Source organism: Biomphalaria glabrata, chromosome 14 (genome assembly GCF_947242115.1).
Source record: "Biomphalaria glabrata chromosome 14, xgBioGlab47.1, whole genome shotgun sequence".
Lineage (NCBI taxonomy): Eukaryota > Metazoa > Mollusca > Gastropoda > Planorbidae > Biomphalaria > Biomphalaria glabrata.
Window position 1 is genome coordinate 4,678,432 of NC_074724.1, and position 15,647 is coordinate 4,694,078.

The 15,647-nt window shown below is 38.4% G+C and overlaps 1 long non-coding RNA gene across 1 annotated transcript; it reads right to left on the reverse strand.

Moving 5' to 3' along the window:
* Positions 1-12,046: 12,046 nt before the first annotated feature.
* Positions 12,047-14,695, reverse strand: LOC106069812 (uncharacterized). The gene is made up of 4 exons (XR_008774909.1): positions 14,544-14,695; positions 14,161-14,255; positions 12,924-12,991; positions 12,047-12,231 (listed from the first exon to the last, which is right to left on the reverse strand). It is a non-coding gene; the product is annotated as an uncharacterized LOC106069812 (long non-coding RNA).
* Positions 14,696-15,647: the final 952 nt, after the last annotated feature.

Below are 15,647 nucleotides of genomic sequence, written 5' to 3' on the forward strand. Positions count from 1 at the left end.
TGGGGGTAGTGGTGTGAGTGTAGTCAGCCGACGCAAATCGCCCCAGGCCAGCGCTAGACGACGTGACGAGTTACGATGGTCAGCCGAGTCGAGTGTCAACACGGCGGTTCGGGAAGGATCGACGGCGGTTCGTGAACAGAGCTCAGGAGCGTCACGAGAGTTTTAGTCATCTGACCACCTAGAAACGTCGAGCGACGTTCTGTCCGGTTCGAGAAGGCCAGTAGGGACCCTATATAAGAGCGGAGGTGTCGCAGTCAAGACGGTCGAAAAAAGGGGCTCAATACAGCAAGGTTCACGGCAGGGGTTCAGAGCCCGGTTCACTACAGTCCGGTCGACTACAGCACAGTTCAGCGGTGTGGTTCTGTACGGAGCATTACGACGGTTCAGTGCGGAGTACTGTCAAGTACAGTTGAGACGGCTGGCGTCTTGATCTTGGTCTGCGATCGAGTCCGACACAACGAGCCTAGTGTGTGAAGTCAGTCCTGAACTGTTGAACCCAGTGCAAGCCCGGAACGAGACGGAGAGGCCAGTGCAAGAGTTGATACTACGGAACGGTGTTATCGGAGAGAGATTTGTACAGTGTACGTGTTGCCAATTGTACAGTATTGGCTGTTATTTATTCAACTATTAAAGTGTTACGTTACTTTGGAGCCCTGAGTTGTCAAGTTCTTTAAGTTGGTGGTGTATGGTGCAGTTTGCAGAGAGCCTGGATAGTGAGATTCGTAACAATATCATGCCATTATATCGAATGTCAAAATGCAGGGGACACTAAAAAGGTCAAGCCCCACGGGGCCCCCAAATCCATAGCTAGGCCACTGCTATCTTCCTAAGATAGTGGATACCTTCAACAGTACTGCAATTACAGAAAGTATTTACTACGCCATAACAAACAGAGAATGATCGGCAATTTGTCATCTTTCTCGTTCTCATTTTTATGTTGGAGCGTTTAGATGACTAGATCAATATATGAGATGAACTGCGATAAAATTTCCAAATCAGGGAGCTCTCCATATAGTTTTCTTCCTATTGGGGTGTTTTGGGGCCAGTGTCTTGTACGGGCCTCTTGGTAAAGAGAACAGTTTTGAAGGACATGGTCAGCATTCTCTAGTGACACTGCACGTGGGCAGATTTCACTATTTCCAATTTTGAGCTTCCTGTACATATGTTGTCTCATTCTGTTGTGTCCGGTCCTGAGTAAAAAGATTAGACGTTGATGTTGTCGGTATAGCTTATAATAGGCGACATCTTTATTGTGATTCGGATTGTTCATTTCTCATTTATTTTTTTCACTATTAATTTCTTCAATTCTTCTGGATAGAGTGCAATGTTTAATTGTGAGTTTGTTCTCCCACTCTTGGCGAGTGTGTCAGCCTTCTCATTTTCTTCTAGTTCTATATGTTCTGGTAGATTGGCAATTAATCTAAGGCAGCGGTTCTCAACATTTTATGCTCGACGACCCCTTTTTACCATCACCCACTCTGCAGCGACCCCCCACACACACACACATACACATACAGCAATAGAAGAATAAACAAAAACAATCCATATTTCGATGGTCTTAGGCGACCCCTGGCAAATCGTCAATCGACCCCCAAGGGGGTCGCGACCCATAGGTTGAGAACCCCTGATCTAAGGCATTGTATTCGATTCCGAAGCCTAAGGATGAGTGGAGCATTTCACACAACAACGAAAATCCAGTTGCGACTTGCATGTTTTACATCTCCAATTAATTCCACACCCGTTGTCCTCAGGTGTCCTATTTAAGTTTTTCTTTTCGATATATGTCCATGTCTTCGCGGACTAGTGACGCGGCCGAAGGCTGCACCACCGGGACCACGCCATTTTTTTTAATCGTGCTGGACACGCCATTTATGTAACGGCCCCGGACGCTGGACAGATCGCTGCGGGAGCCTTTTTACATCACCGCACAGTGCAATAAGGTTGCTCTCGCCCCCTCTTAGGCATTCTCGTAGGAGCTTTGTTTTTCTGCTTCGAACAAACACTGTCTATAACACCCTCCCATTCTTTGGGTTTCAAATGTTCGCACCGTGACTTTCGTGAGAGCTCTCCAGCAGTCTATTTCAGAGGACATCTGCTGATAGTTGCTTTTCTCCTAGCGAAATGACTTAAAATGTAATCTTTTACAGTGCTGCCAGCGGTACCTCTTGTCGTCGTCCTACTGAACAAGATTGCCTTGGGCATGCAGTGATCCTCATACGGAAAATATCTCCGACCCAGTGCCTATACTTTCCTCACCAGCGTCTAGCCCAGAGGATCTCAACCTTTTAAGCTCTACGACCCCTTTTTACAGTCCCCCACTCTGCCGCGACCCCCCCCCCACACACACACACTCTCTTAGCAATAGAATAATAGACAAAATACAATCCATATTGTCGATGGTCTTAGGCGACCCCTAGCAAATCGTCAATCGACCCCATCAAGGGGTCGCTATCCACAGGTTGAGAACCCCTGTTCTAGCAGAACATGATTATCTGTGGCGTAAGTTGCCAACGTACTCCACTGAAATCTATGTTAATGGACACATATTTAATGATGTCGACTCCACAATCCCCAACGGTTCGTCACAGTCTAGACATATAGATAACCATCTTGCTAAAGGGAACAGCATTTTTGGTCGCCAACACATGAATGCATGGCGGAATAGTTCTCTTCGCTCATCGAGGAGAATTTGATCAGTTTGTTCTCAAGACACTCTTGAATGTCTCTAAGACATCTCCGGGTGCTCCATATGAGGCATCTAAAATAAAGTAAAGTTCCCCCTTCAGACTTTGCGATTTATAAGGCAGATACTGTTAAGGTCATCTGTTTCTTTCTTCGCCAATGGTTAACGAGCTGGGTGTCATGTGGCCAGCACAACGACCAACCGCCTTTCCTTTCCCCAACTTGAGTCATTAGAGTTGGCTCGACTAAGGTGCGCCCTAAAAATCCCTAAATTCAAAATCCTAGTCTTTACCGAGATTCGAACCCAGGACTCCAGGTTTAGAAGCCAAGCGCTTAACCACTCATCCACCGCGCCCCCACAAAGTCTAATATAATATGTATTAAATATACCAATGCAAGCTATTTGTTAAATTAAAAAAAACACACTATAAACGTGTAGTATTAAGATAATTTAGATGTCATTGTATTAAATTAAGATTGATATTTATATAGGCCTTTGTAAGTTGCAAAGAAATATCTTTTCGCTTGTAGAACATGTAGACAACTCAAAGACTTTAGTCTGTCAGCAAGTCGGTTCCAAGCCTTTTAGAGTTGCACTGAAAGATAAGATAAGATAATTTTTATTGGTCCAATCAAATGGAAATTCAGTTTGACTACAAACATGGCAAGATATCATCAATCAACTTTAAATAGACAAGAGCATACATTATTTCACTTTAAACTATGGGAGGGTGTTATGGACAGTGTTTGTTCGAAGCAGAAAAACAAAGCTCCTACGAGAAGGCCTAAGAGAGGGGTGAGAGCAACCTTATTGCACTGTGCGGTGATGTAAAAGGGCTCCCGCAGCAATCTGTCCAGCGTCCGGGGCCGTTAAATAAATGGCGTGTCCAGCACGATTAAAAAAATGGCGGGGTCCCGGTGGTGCAGCCTTCGGCCGCGTCACTAGTCCGCAAGTCCGGAGTGTCCGTGTCCCTGGAAGTGAACTCTAAACTAGCTCCTAGTCTCACCCCTCGCCAGACAGGGTGGCGTGAAGGAGAAGAACACACCGTTCACCCCAGGCTGATAGAGGGGAGCTCTTGTTTGCTTTTGCTGGCCTTAGAGTTCCAAGTGCGATGCACAACTCTACATGACAATTTCAGATGTTCGAAAGGGATTATGAAGAAATGGAGCCTTAATTATTAGTCTTGGAGGAGGATGTAAGATAGGCGGCTATATCATAATGTATGTTTAAAACGAGAGACAATATAGGAGGCCAGAGTGTAAGGACGTGATAGGATATTAGAATTACAGTGTCCCTCTCTTTTCATCTCAAGTTGGTCTATATGGTTATAAATTAAGTTTTAATTTAGCTTTGCTAAAAAATAGAAGTCCGAGCTTGCTCTGTAGGTCACAGCTGGGGCTAGTAGCGACGGAAATACTGCATGCATATTAAATATATATGGGTTTAGCTGTATACTAGCAATCTGGTGCCATAAGTCAATAATGTAGCCTAGCTTTTTTATATATTTCAGAGTAGGCCTACCTTACATAAGATCACAGACATTGAAATGAAATACCGCGATGCAACTTAGCTTATTTGTCGGGTGCAATATTTGGTGCAATGTCTGGTGCAATGTATTTTGTAATGTACAGTTTAAATCAAGTGTAATGTATGATGCACTGTATGGATCATTGTATGGTGAAATGTATGGTACAATGTATGGATCATTGTATGGTGAAATGTATGGTACAATGTATGGATCATTGTATGGTGAAATGTATGGTACAATGTATGGATCATTGTATGGTGAAATGTATGGTACAATGTATGGATCTTTGTATGATGAAATGTATGTTAAAATGTATGGATCATTGTATGATGAAATGTATGGTACAATGTATTTCAAAATGTATGGAGTAAGGTTTGGTTCATTGTATGGTGAAATGTATGGTACAATGTATGGATCATTGTATGATGAAATGTATGGTACAATGTATGGATCATTGTATGGTGTAATGTATTTTACAATGTATGGATCATTGTATGGTGAAATGTATGGTACAATGTATGGATCATTGTATGGTGAAATGTATGGTACAATGTATGGATCATTGTATGGTGAAATGTATGGTACAATGTATGGATCATTGTATGGTGAAATGTATGGTACAATGTATGGATCATTGTATGGTGAAATGTATGGTACAATGTATGGATCATTGTATGGTGAAATGTATGGTACAATGTATGGATCATTGTATGGTGAAATGTATGGTACAATGTATGGATCATTGTATGGTGAAATGTATGGTACAATGTATGGATCATTGTATGGTGAAATGTATGGTACAATGTATTTCAAAATGTATGGAGTAAGGTTTGGCTCATTGTATGGTGAAATGTATGGTACAATGTATGGATCAATGTATGATGAAATGTATGGTACAATGTATGGATCATTGTATGATGAAATGTATGTTACAATGTATGGATCATTGTATGATGAAATGTATGGTACAATGTATTTCAAAATGTATGGAGTAAGGTTTGGCTCATTGTCATTGTATGATGCAGTTAATGTAACAATGTAAATTTTTTCATTAAAGGTAATATTTTAAGAAACTTATAAATACAATTAACATAAAAAAAATCAGCCTAACTTAGAATACAATCAAAATCCAATCAGTCTAACTTACAATACAATCAACATTCAATCAACCTAACTTACAACACAATCATCATACTTTTATCCTAATTAACAACATAATTAACATCTATTTAGCCTTACTTATAATGCATTGAACATCCAATCATCCTAACTTACAATGCAATCAAAATCCAATCAGTCAAAGCATACAACACTATCAACATCCAATCAGTCAAAGCATACAACACTATCAACATTCAATCAGCCTAACTTACAATACAATTAACAAGCTTTTAGCCTTACTTACAACACAATGAACATCCAATCTTAAAATCAACAAACACCAATAAACCTTACTTACAACGCAATTAACATCCAATCAGCCAAACTTACAACAACATTAGTAAAGTCAGCGTTACTTGCCAAATAGCCAAGGCTGTGAATACAGTTAATGACATTAAGGAATGGTCCTTTGAGACCTTCCCACAAATCAGTGCTCTGGCAGAAAGATAATAACTGTAGATTATTTTAAGTCTAGCGCTAGATTAAAAATAGACATTAATTTTCAATATTTAGATACGCAAAGTTTAATTCGTAATTGTACATTGTAGTTTTGGGCCCTACTAAAATATAGAAGTAATGTATATTTAACAAGGTTAAAAAGACAGTTTGTGATGAAAACACAAACTCAAAATCGGTCCACGAAGTGGTCCACCCAGGGCGGCCCAGGCAGGTAACGGATTTAAATTTCGGGATCTTTAGGGCCTCTCAGTCCACCCAGCTCTAATGGGTACTTGACGTTAGTTGTGAGAAAGTAAATTCGGTTGGTTGTTGTGCTGGTCATATTACACCCTCGTTAACCGTGGGCCACAGAAACAGATGACCTTTACATCATCTGCCCTATAAAACAAAAAGGTCTGAAAGGGGAACTTTACTTTACTCTTAGTACATGTGTACGTCCTATCTATAGCTATATGCAAGTTTCTACATTTACAGTTAACTTTTTTTTTTTGCTACCAATTTTACCAAGGGGCTAGTGTCACTCTGCCACTCGCGTATATACCTATGTTCAATACTGATACCCAGTTTCACACGCTTGCTGTCAAGGACATGGACGACTAAAGACAGCAGAGGAAATAACTGTCGACTCACATTGACGAAAGCATAACTGTTGTCTCTTAAAAACAAACTATGAATATTAAAATACCACAGAAGGAAATATTGATAGCCCCAAAATGGAGTATGCCATATCATTGTTTGATAGTTAGTGACATGTATTGGTTGTGGACCACCAGATACACTTGTTTATAGAGAGTAGGATGTTGCACGGGGCCACAGTTGCATTATGGGAAAAAAATCTCGTTTTTTAAGAGCTGACCACATGGTCAAGAAGCAGTCGACGCCATGAGTATCAAGAAGACAGACGTGTTATATATCTAAGTCGGTGTGCCTCTGGCCCAGTGTTTAATGAGATTCTATTTGGATTATATTGTATAATTATGTGAATTATTTCAAGTATTCTCATAGATGTCTGAAGTTGCCAATTTATTGTGACATAAATCTTATTATGATGATTAAATATTTCGTTTGCTAAGACAGAGTTTGTTTCTAAATATACATGTGTTGGGGGTCATATTACTCAGCAGATCTAGTAGACATACGCAACAAGTTCAGCGTGAAGAGGGACATTTAATTAATACACCTTGAACATTCTAATAATACCAGCATATAAAGCACATTACAGGGTAAGGCCTTTTATGTGTGTGTGTCTGTGTGTGTGTGAGAGAGAGAGAGAGATTTTGTACATCTCGTGCTGACGTTTTCAGATACCCATATTCAGGGCCGGACTTAGGCCACTAAAGACTATGCGGTCGCAGTGGGCCCCGCACTTTTATAGGCCCCGCGCTAAGTGTAGGTGTAAATTATTAAATTAAAACATTAAAACTTATATATACATATAATAGCAGGTTTTCCGCGGCTACGTGATTTTCCAGGGGCTACTGGAAATCTCCTGTAATTGCATAATATACCAAAAAGTCCTGGAAATCTCGTGAAAACTCATAAAAATCTCCAGATAAATAGACAAAAGCTTCATTTTAGGGTACCAATTTTACGTGCGATAAAAAACCGGCATTGCAAACACAAAGTTATTTTCTAATACAAAATCTTAATTTTTATATTATGCTTATCACAACCCAGACTGGGCCCCGCGCAATCCGTTTCGCATAGGGCACCGCAATCGCTAGAACCGACCTTCTCCATATTTTATGTATCTCTGGTCTAGACTGTTCCATGTGCATGTTTATATGGATCTATTCCTCAAGTTATAAGGAGTAAATGGTGAGGAGGTCTCTGAGAAGAACAAAAATGTGTACCTGTAAAACAGATTCATCAGTCAGTGTTTCTTGAACTGAACATGGAATAGCTGAAAACAAAAACAAAACAAAAATTAAAGAAAAAGGTTTTAGTGTTGTTGTTTTTTTTTACTTTGTATTTTTTAAAGCATACTGGGATAGCTTGAAATACATTACTCTTTACGTACCTCATGGTGAATGCAATGTGTGTAGCGAACAAAAATAAATTAGCTAATTAATTAAATGCGTTTTACATAAATAATGGTATAAAGTCAGAGTTTAAATCAAATTATATCTCTCCAATATCATCTATTAAAGAATTATTTCATGGAAGATATTTGTCCATGGCATTTATTAACTTATGTAAAGACTATGGAGACTCCGTTACACCAAAGTTGCTTGACAACTGGACGAGGTAGTCGGCCGTCGGCTACTCTCCGTTAGGGCTAGGTAAATAGGTTTTAAAACTCCTTTACTCAGGGCCATAATTAGGGGAATTCAGGCTCGGCTACAGCCCAGCTTCGGGGACTCCACAAGAAAGGGTCCTCTGGAACAGAGATAAAAATATATAAAAATTTTAATGGGTCAGAAACTTTTTAAGTTTTTTTTTTCAGAAATTTTTTTTTCTCAATTTTACAGGTGGCTAAAATGTTGTGAGTAAGAAGTGTATGCTTGTAGCATGCTCGTAAAAAGTAAATACATCTCCGGATTTAAGACAATGGGTCTGCCAAGGGCCTTATTCTCCATAAACTCAAAAATATACTTTTTAAAACAAAAAATATTCCCATATTAAACATTTTTGTAAACGAATGTGAGATTAAATTTAAAAGTACTCTTTTTCTTTCTTTTGAAATATAGCATGCTTTTACATCTACTGTGGTATTCTACGCCTCGAGAGAGAGATAAACCTATTTTCATTCATAAGTAGATTTTTATTTAAAACTGTGGAAATATTGTAGGGGCCTTCACAAACGTCTTGCCCGGGGGCCTCCGTATGCTTAAATCCGGCCTTGTCTTGACTCTAACGTCAACCAGGGTGTTTAAATGTCATTCAACATAGGAGCACAATTCATCAAGAGCCGGTCGTAGTCTTAGCTTATAAACTACAGACGATACTTCAAGAGGAGGCTCGGTAAAGAGCTTGGCTTCTGAACCGGGGGTCCCAGGTTCGAATCCTGGTGAAAACAAGGATTATCAGTTTTGGGATCTTTGGGCGCCTCTGAGTCCACCCAGCTCTAATGGGTACCTGTTATAAGTATCGGAAAAGTGAAGGTGGTTGGTTGTGCTGGCCACATGATATCCTCGTTAGCCGTAGGCCACACAAACAGATAACCTTTACACCATCTGCCCTATAAATTACAAGGTCTGCAAAGGGGAACTTTACTTAAAGAGATTAGATAATTACGTCCTACCATTTCATGTGTCAATCTAATCATGCGTGTCTGTTTTTTTCTCAGCGTCTCTATCCTTATAGTTATAGTAATGTTGGCGTGGACAATTATATTCATATGTATGAAATCTTAAAATGTCACATCAAATTAAAAGCTCATTTGGTTTGAATTAATGACAATGTCTCTTCAAATAGTGAAACATAACACGTACAGTGTTACATATAACTACGCAGACCCATTTGAGACATATATATTTTTCCGCATCTCTTGCAGACAAAGCCGTTGTCCTCTAGCGGTTAATTAAGTTTTTAGCTTGTATATATGAAGAGTGCATGAAAGGGTTAAGTTAAGGTAAGGAATAATACATGTAATAGAGGTTAGAAGATTTAAAAATACAGAAACTTATTTGAATAGAAATAAATCAAAGACGGAAAAAATAACATTTTGGAAATGAAATATTTAAAATTAAATCTACGAAAAAAAAAACCCAACACTTTTACCGATGATGAAACAGAACAACATCAGTGTGAGAGGAAGGAATAAGTCCGCCATGTTCTATGTTGGGTGAAAATACTGCCCAGCTGCTAGATTTGTGCTTGTTAAAGGACAGTGTTCTTTATGACAAATCTTATTTATGTAGCTTTCTCATTTTGCGTTATCACGTTTTCGCAGTTTTTGAAATACATTGTCATTCCTTGTTTCTCCACATTATTTTGTATGTGCGCAACGATTAGATCATTGTAAATAACCTTTAGCATGAAAAACACCAATCGATTTTTAATTAGATTTTGTAAAATCATTAATTGGAACAGGGCTGGCATTTGGCATAGGCAAACTAGGCAGCCGCTTAGGGCTTCCAATTGGTGGTAAGAAAAATTTTTTTAAAGAAAAATTCGCAAAAAATGGATAGAATCTTAAACATAGCCAAAGTCTTTGCCTCAATGTCTACACCAACTAGATAGCTCTAAGTCTCTACTACGATTCAATGTTTATTCACGAATATTTACACCAACCTGTTAGACTATATATATATATATATATATATATATATATATATATATATATATATATATATATATATATATATATATAAGAATGCCATTGTCGATGCTTTTTATTTATTTTTTTATATCTGGTGATCAAGAATCGTTTATGAAGCACATTAGTGGTATTGGCGAGATATGAATTCAACTTATTTGTTGATACAGATTGATGTAGACACAGAATGGTTTAAAATTTGTTGGGTATTTTTCGGTCTCAATGTTTCTTTTTTTTTCTATTTCATTTAGGGCCTCCCTATTCAATTCACCTAGGGCCTCCCTATTCAATTCACCTAGGGCCTCCCTATTCAATTCACCTAGGGCCTCCCTATTCAATTCGCCTAGGGCCTCCCTATTCAATTCGCCTAGGGCCTCCCTATTCAATTCGCCTAGGGCCTCCCTATTCTATTCACCTAGAGCCTCCCTATTCAATTCACCTAGAGCCTCCCTATTCAATTCGCCTAGGGCCTCCCTATTCAATTCGCCTAGGGCCTCCCTATTCAATTCGCCTAGGGCCTCCCTATTCAATTCACCTAGAGCCTCCCTATTCAATTCACCTAGAGCCTCCCTATTCAATTCACCTAGGGCCTCCCTATTCATTTCACCTAGGCCCTCCCTATTCAATTCACCTAGAGCCTCCCTATTCAATTCACCTAGAGCCTACCTATTCAATTCACCTAGGGCCTCCCTATTCAATTCACCTAGGGCCTCCCTATTCAATTCACCTAGAGCCTCCCTATTCAATTCGCCTAGCGCCTCCCTATTCAATTCACCTAGAGCCTCCCTATTCAATTCGCCTAGGGCCTCCCTATTCAATTCACCTAGGGCCTCCCTATTCAATTCGCCTAGGGCCTCCCTATTCAATTCGCCTAGGGCCTCCAAACTCAATTCGCTTAGGGCCTCGAAATAATTGTAAGTTTTTAACTTGATTTGAGAATGATTTTAGGAAAAAATAAGTGTACACTTATCTGAACAAAACCCTAGATATTTAGCCATATATCTTAGTACTGAAGTATTAATTTCCCTTGCTGGTATCAAACTGAAAAAAAAAAAATTGATTCATGGTGCTCCCATCCCTCGTAGTATTGAGCGAGGTTTGGAATGAGAAGTAAAATGTCTTCAACTCTGAAGTAACATCTGCAACATATAAAATATGTGTGTGGGAGAAGCAAAGTGTCTTGGATTGTAAGCAGACAGATAAACTGACAGTGTGTATTGATATAAGTCTTGTAATAAATAATCGAAGATATAAATCACTTAGACAACGAGAACTTGTCTGACATTAAATGTATAAAGTTAAAACAAAACACAGGGAGATACAGGTGATCAATAATCCAGTACATAATAATTATAACAATGGCACGATGACCACCGAATAACGATTGTGAATAAGTATCAATCATTATCATCATCAAACTACGTGTAAGTGAGAGTTTGAGTGGTTCAAATTCAATCTCGCTAAAGCCCTGGACAGAAATTCTGCTGTTATGCGTAGTGCATTGATGTCACTATACATGTAGAAAGCTTGTGGTTTCCCAGACCTGTCGAGACGGAGATCAGCAAGTCTGGGACAGTCGAAAAAAGTATACGTCGAAGTTGGGTCTAAGACGTTCGAAATATGTGAAAACGGGACACGGGGAGGCGCGGTCAGGGTGACTCAAGTGCTCCCAGGCTTTTTTTTTTTTTTTAATTTATACCAACATGGGCACTAAAACCACTTTTTCATTTCTTTTTTTAATTATTGCCTGATATAGCGTTGGTTTATTCACGTGAAGACATGATGGTATAGTCTAGAGTTTTGTAAAAACAGTAAAATGTGATCAAGACTAGTCGGGACATGTCGTCCCGAGAGTATAGGATATGGAACCTCGTAATAATTGATGTTAAAAATCTTAAAGCCCCAATCTAATCAATAAAAAAGAAGTTTTTGTTCTTTGCATACAAAATGTTTCCACATCAAACACACCAAACAGATACTTTTATTAGGCATTTTCCTTTATAACACAATAAACAGCGACCTGGTTATCAATATCATGTTTTCTTCAGGTCAAAAACAAACGCAGCGCACGTATTGTCTTTCTGCTAAGTATCCTGTATAAACAAATGGTTTGTGACTGACTGACTCACAGCAGTAATTCTACAAGAAAAGAGAAATATACAATTTTAAAAATTATAATTACAACTGGAATATGTAATGTATATAATCTCGTCGGGGTCGCCAAAATAATGTTGTGGGCTAATCTTGTAGGCTATCTGACTTTACTTATATCTCTATTATTATTTCACATTAGCCACAGAACATTACAAGTTATCAAAATAATTAATAAGGACTTTCACTTCTATAAAATGAGACCTTTTATTTATCACTAGGAAATCCGTCCAGTCTTTAAACAATCGTCGCTATTTCTAACTAATATCCAAAACAAACTACTTCTATACTAACGCCATGTTGCTCTCTTGTTCGTCTAAGTGTACTACGTCATTAGTCTGTCTGACTACGTCACTGCTTTTGCCGTCGCTAAAAACAGTCTAACAAAACTAACATACTCTCCAATCTAGTACATAACATATATATGTATTGATAACACTAGCGCGCTGGTTGAGTGGCTAAGCTTTTGGCTTCCGAACTTAAGGTCCTGGATTCGAATCTCTGTGAAGACTGGAAGACTGTGGCCCGCGGATAACGATGGTGTCATGTGGCCGGCACAACGACCAACCGCTTTACTTTTCCCCAAATAATGTCAGGTAACCATCAGAGCTGGTTGGACTCAGAGACGCCCTAAGGAGTAATTGACTACGAATAATTGACCACAAAAAATTCAATATTACCTCTTGATAAACATTGGATGTCGTTGGGTTATTTAAGCAGTTTTCTGTGCCCTGAAGGCAATCAATCGCTGTGAAAATAAATACATACATATCAAATAAAGAATAATCTTAGAATAATTTTTAAAAGTGGAGTTTATGAAGTTTTCTTCTTTCCATTTGCATTACTCCAGCTTCACATCCCTAATTAGTTCATTAGAATAAAAAAACAAAAATGTAAAAAAAAAAAATGTCTACACCGCATTGCATCTGATATATTTTACTGTGTTTTCCAGAAATAGGGGAGGGTATAAAGAGAAGCTTTCCGAGTTTGTTCTAGGCCCTAACACAACAGAACTCTATTGTTAAATATTCAAGCCTTTTTTTGAGACTCAGCCTTTAAAACTTCGCATTTCAATCGACGTGTATTATTAGTAGAGTACAACTTAAGCATTAAGTTTAAATAAGTATATATAGCGTGATGAAATGTTTAGAACTATAATGCCTATATGTAGAAAGTTTTAGTGTTTTTTATTTTATTCAGTGTAATATATTTACACAATCGAATCATAGTTGACCTCCAGACCTTCGTCGAGAACTACCTATGCGTCGAAAGCTACCTATGCGTCGAAAGCTACCTATGCGTCGAAAGCTACCTACCTATGCGTCGAAAGCTACCTATGCGTCGAAAGCTACCTATGCGTCGAAAGCTACCTACCTATGCGTCGAAAGCTACCTATGCGTCGAAAGCTACCTATGCGTCGAAAGCTACCTACCTATGCGTCGAAAGCTACCTACCTATGCGTCGAAAACTACCTACCTATGCGTCGAAAGCTACCTACCTATGCGTCGAAAGCTACCTATGCGTCGAAAGCTACCTATGCGTCGAAAGCTACCTCTGCGATGTATTGGGAATTAGTATTCGATACCTACTGTCACTGTGTAGAAGAGAACCTATAACAGAACACCTTAGTACATTCAAATCGAGCTGGATGGGAACACGGCAGAAACTTGTTTTGAACACCCAGGAAGGCGGACAGGCCTAAAAAAACCTGCATGAGGTCAGTCATCATCGAAGCTGAGGATGTAGAAATGCCATGGGAGCAGATGAAGAAAGCTGCCTCATATCCCGAGCTCGGTAGAAAGTTGTTGTTGCGGCCCTATGATCTCCTTGTGGTACACACAGGATAAAATAACACTGTAACTGAATCTATTCTTACCATTGTAAATAATGTTGTATAGAATTAGAACAGACTCTTACCTTCGCTCAAAGAGTGGCACACAATGAGAAGACTTAGAAACAGAACCAGCTTCATGGTGGAATCTCCTTGGAATTGTTGAAGAGACTAAAGAACGCTGAGTAATAGAGTAGATAGACTAAACATAGATTTATTAAAACATCAATGTAATTGTCTGTCTTTATATGTATGCAGGTATGTATCTGTGTTTGTAAGTATGTATATAAGTGTGTATATATGTATGTATGTATGTATGTATGTGTGTGTGTATGTATGTATGTATCTATCTATCTATTTATCTATTTATCTATCTATCTATCTATCTATCTATCTATCTATCTATCTATCTATCTATTTATCTATCTATCTATCTTGAACATTCATTAAAAATAACTAAGTGTCCTACCTTTAAATTAATTAGTTGTTGAACTGATTATTTCAACCGCACTTCAAGGACTAAACTTACATATTTTTTTACTATTTTATTCAGATACTAGATTTAGTTCGTGTGCTCTAGATAAGAGTTTGAAATGTTTCCACTCAAAAAGTGCGCCAGAGTATTCTAACATTCCAAATATGTTCTATTGCCTTACGTTGTATTTACTTTTTATTTAAATAAAGAGGTTAAAGGTGACTAAATAAACCTATCTGAACTGCGGGTATTTTTATGTAATTTGATTGTAACCTGTTTTCTAATTAAAAAAACTAAACTTATTAATAAAATAAAAAGAAATATTTTCATAGGACGTCACACTATATAACATGTTAGTCTAGAATGAAAGAGTATACTTGTATCATTTTTCTGTCTTTAGGGGGTTCATTGGTTAGGTAGTATGTCTTTGATATTAAATAATATTTCTATTACTGTTAAAAAAAAAAAAGAAAAAACTATAAACTCTTTTCTGCCATTCCTTCAACAATTTACTAAACATACATCTGTAGAGACGGGTTAGTTTTCATAAAAATATGATAAGGAAGATTTTGAAGAATCAGGTATACGTTTTGTGACGTGTTGGCTTAGAGACAAAGACCTTGGTCTCATCGAGGGGTTATCGGGTTCGAGACTCAAAAGAACACTTGGAACTCGTTGGGGAAAGTAAAGAAGGTTGGTCGTTGTGTTGGCCACATGACACCCTCGTTAAACTTTGATCAAAGAAAGAGATGATCATTAATCATCTTACCTAAAGATTACAAGGTCTGAAATGCCTAGATCCACTTCTTGCTCTCAGTTTCTGGCAAGAGACAAAAGACTGTTGACGGGTTTGGAAGTCTTTAAATGTTATGACATGAAGGATCCTAGGTATCACAAAGACAGCATCACAAACAAACAAAAAAAGATTCGAAACAGAATCTTAATGGCCATCGGGCCCCACGATGACCTGCTGGCAACTGTAAAAAAAAAATTCAAACTAAATCTTATGGCAATTTGCAAAGATCTTTCTTTAAGGAAAAATACCAGGAAAAGGAGAGACAGGCAGATCCGTAACTATAAAGTTCACACAGACTGTGT